Source organism: Branchiostoma floridae, chromosome 11, assembly GCF_000003815.2.
Source record: "Branchiostoma floridae strain S238N-H82 chromosome 11, Bfl_VNyyK, whole genome shotgun sequence".
Classification (NCBI taxonomy): Eukaryota; Metazoa; Chordata; class Leptocardii; order Amphioxiformes; family Branchiostomatidae; genus Branchiostoma; species Branchiostoma floridae.
The window spans coordinates 7,722,150-7,726,271 of NC_049989.1; the positions used below are offsets into that span (position 1 = coordinate 7,722,150).

Genomic DNA, 4,122 nt, shown 5'->3' on the forward strand with positions numbered 1-4,122 from the left:
ACAAAGCTACACATCTCGAACAGCCAACACGTTTTTGCCTGTCAGAGCGGTTTCAATCTTTATAAGTAAAAAAAAAACACTCTGAAATCATTCAAACAAGCCTTACAATTTAACCTCTGACCCTTCTAACCAAAACAAGGGATGACCTAGTATTTTGTTTTCATTTGATAAACAGCTTAAGGGACGACCCTTAAGATTAATGAATGGAAAGGGAACTTATCTCCTGTTTGTAACCATTACACCTTTATCACTGGTCTAACCAGTTCTTTGGCGTAACATTATCCCCGGATGCTACTTCTTACATACCAGGGCATCTACGTTTACACTAACTGCTCGCGGAATTTACAGGTAAAGCTACAGTTAGACGTTTGTCAACAAATATTCGTTTATATTGTAGTAGTTTTGTACGCTGTAGAACAATTCTGTTTCCTGTTATCCATTCGATCAATAGAAGTAAATCTCATTTGCTTTGTGTGCGCATGTTTTTGGAGACAGAATTTATAGCTTGGCGAATTGAAGTTGTAATTGGGGTAGGTTTGAGTTGTTTTCCCCCCAGACGTATATCAGCCACATTTTACAGCACCAAGACACGATTTCATGATATGTACCAGTCAAAGGTGTTCCAGATGTTGCGGGTCCAATTACTGCAAAGTTGCAAAGCAAAGATATAATGACAGCGTGGTTCTACATTTTCTTACAACAGAAAGTACTTTCGTTTGATTTGATGTAGTTGGTTAAGTTCTATCATTCCGCAACCTTTCACCGTTGTTGAAAGCGTACTTCCGAATCTATTTCTACAGAAGTCGTCGTGACAGAGATGAGTCTGAACATTCAGGTTGTCTGTGTGGTGGCGGTCATCGTGGGACTGATGTTCAGTGTCAAACTCATCACCATGGGGCTGGTGTAAACAGGTAAAAACTCGTATCTAGACGTCAGAACTAGTTTTAACTAGTACAGAACCCTAGATCACTATCATTTTTTGTGACATGATCAAAGAATTGTTTCTAGAGTATCCGCCTTTTTATGACGTTAAGTATTGTTCTATCCACTCCCAGCCTTTCTATTATATAAACAGAGTCTTTTATGCGATGGCCAGTCCGTAGTATCTTCCTGTAGCACTTCATCTCCAAGGCCTGGATTCTGCGGCTGTCACTGGCGTGTAGAGTCCATGACTCATAGTCATAGGTTACCACACAACACGGACAGTGCATTCTGTTTAGTGGCTTGTCTTGAGGGCCCTGTCAGTATCCCAAGTTCTTGAGTTCAGACGGCTGCACGAGCTGTTCCTAGGCGTATACTGACAGCTACAGCTATTTGTTTGGCTATCTGTTCTATTGTGGGCACGACGTACTTAGGTCCTGAGACCTGTTTTAGTTGTTCGTATCGTCATGTGACTGTTACTTGAATGGGTCCCTTGGTTACAGCCATTATGTATACAGTCTTCCAAAAAGTGCCCCTAATTGTCATGCACCTCGTGACCAATTACTGGTAATTTACTTGCACAAAACACTGAAATGTGCATCGTTAGGTCATTGCATCCACAGTTTTCAAAATATCATAAATCAAAACATGCCAATCTTGTTGGGTTTAACTTTCTGGTGGCCTGTGTGACGTTCACCCTGAGTACTATCCAGATACGTTAAACTGTTGAAAATTTCCATCAAATTACGAACAGACTACTGTTGTTACATATGCAAAAGGCTATTATCTCATTCAGTCTGTTCATTCGTGATTCGGTTGACATCACCATCATCGGTTTAACCAGTTTTTAGGCATAAAGGCAGCTCCGGGTCCTACTTCCTACATACCAGGCCATCTAATTCTACACGGCTGCTCGCGGAATTGACAGGTAAAACTTCAGTCAAACGTTTTAAACTTTATCTTCACTATTCGTTTGCATTGTAGTAGTTTCGTTTGTAGAACTTTTGAATCGGGAACACCAGTTCGGTATCAACTTGTTCCATATGCATCCGGATTTTTTTGTCCGGCTTAACTTTGTCACTCCCAATCCCTGCATCTGAATGCCTGAGAATGCAAAGAATAAGTCAAAGCCTGTGTAGGCTTCGTGTGTTCATAGCAACACCTAAAGGTATCTACTCGTTGATTGGTATTTGAGTCAATAAGAGAAACAGCAAGACAGAACATTAAAGCCGACTCTAGTATGTGGCTCTGCTTTTCGCTTGACAGGAGAATTGGGCAAAAGGGTATCACGAAAATGCTATCTTAAACTAAGCTTATATTTCTCTTAGATGATCTGTAGAAGACCAAAGATTATCTGTAGAAGACCAACCTTGACTACTTTTCAGCGGTTATATGACAAATCTAGTGTGTTCTGGGCACAACATTCGACAAGCATTTGGATTGATGGGGGATAAACATTCTCTTTGTCATTGGCCAGTTTCAGACCGATCTTATTGTAACTGATAACAAATCAATTTCTTCCAACAGAAACGTATCGTTTCTATGGACAGAAGTAATGCCTTTGGTAGCTGTTTAGAATCGTTAAACTAAAGAAGTGCAAACTTTCAGCTAAAGAATGGAAAACGTTAGACTATTTGCATAGCTTCAGGCTACTTTTTTTTCTTTTGTCACGCAGATGACAATATTGAGGTGTGTTTTTGTTTTTCTCATTGCGACACAAGGAAAAGGGGATCAAAATTGATAGCAAAATGGTCTCTTCCACCAAGACTTGGTATCATTTCTATGGATAGGAAACATGTCATTAGCTGCTATTTGGAATTGTTTAAGTAAGGACTTATAAACGTTGGAATCCTTTCACCTGCTGTCCTAGTTTCAAGAGTATTCCACTCTGGCTCTGTTTTGCATAGCTTAAGGCTAGTCGATTTTTTCTATGGTCTATTGGAGGGTAATACAATGAGGTGCGGCGCGCAAACAACAGCAGCTGTTCATACAACACATCTTCAATAGTTACAAACATTTACAAGCCTGTACATTAGGAACTTTGCAAAGGAGGTGAACAGAAAGCTTCACCCCTGGGACAGATGACGCAATGATTAATGATGAACAAATGTTAATTCACAAATTGCCTAGGATTGCAATGATTTTTTACGTAAATATGTCACAGTACAGATGGAATCCATGCAGAAAAGAATTCGGAATTCTTCTATGGGGAGATTGGAATCTTACCAAAATGCCAAAGAATCCTCTGTTGGATTATTTGTTTGTAAAGTTGGCTAAAGACTTAGCTACTGTTTTACCCTAGAGAGTAGTTTATAGCATATTTTTAACATCCAAGTTTCAGAAAAAAATGATAATACCTCCTAGATTCCAATGTCTAGTGTCACAAATACACCACATATATTTCTAGCTACATGCACAACAAAAGAAGCAATGCATTGCTTGACTGACTTGTTTTCTTCCCCTTTTCAGAGGAAACAACAACAAACACCGCAGCAGAAAGTATGAAAAGTTTGAACATAAACAACCAAGCCGTCTGCTGTATTGCGGTACTTGTGGGACTGGTGTTCAGCTCGTTCCTCATCACCATGGGGCTGGTGTAAACAAATCTAAGGTAATAAGGCCTTTTCATCACAAAGTGATCGATTGTACGACGACGAAGATTCCAACTAGGCCAGATGTTTATCAGTGCGTGTGATTTGCATAATGCACAAGTCTTTTGTTCGTAGTCTTCTTCTCCTGCATTTTATAAATGGAAGTGCAATTGTACTTGCAGGATTCATGTACCTTTTTTACTGACTGTGTAGTTTCTTTCTACTTTTCACTAAGCGGGTAGAGTCCATGGATATCAAAGGTGGAGTACAGGTTGTTTCATTTTGCCAATTTGTAAACAGGTTTTCTCTACCACACCTCAGGGCAGCCGCATGCCACGGTAGGAGCTTGCAGGAAGGATGGACGGTAGCTACAGACAACGGGCCTGGGCTATAGACACCAAACTCCAAGTCATCACATCCTCGGCGTCTTCACAGCGACACCTATTGACTGCTGTCGGAGCTGCCTCGATGGACGCTGACGTCAGAACTGTTTGTTGGACATCGCCATCGTCGTTGATCCGTAGACACCTGCCATCAGTTCTGCCAACCTACCAATTGTTGCTCTCCTGTTTATAGCAAACTTACTGTAATTATATGTACTATTCTGAAA

General features: G+C 40.5%; 1 long non-coding RNA gene across 1 annotated transcript; it reads left to right on the plus strand.

Moving 5' to 3' along the window:
• The first annotated feature begins 240 nt into the window (after nucleotides 1–240).
• LOC118426577 lies at nucleotides 241–4,122 on the plus strand. Its single transcript, XR_004832420.1, has 5 exons — nucleotides 241–348; nucleotides 801–911; nucleotides 1,766–1,849; nucleotides 3,391–3,532; nucleotides 3,834–4,122. It is a non-coding gene; the product is annotated as an uncharacterized LOC118426577 (long non-coding RNA).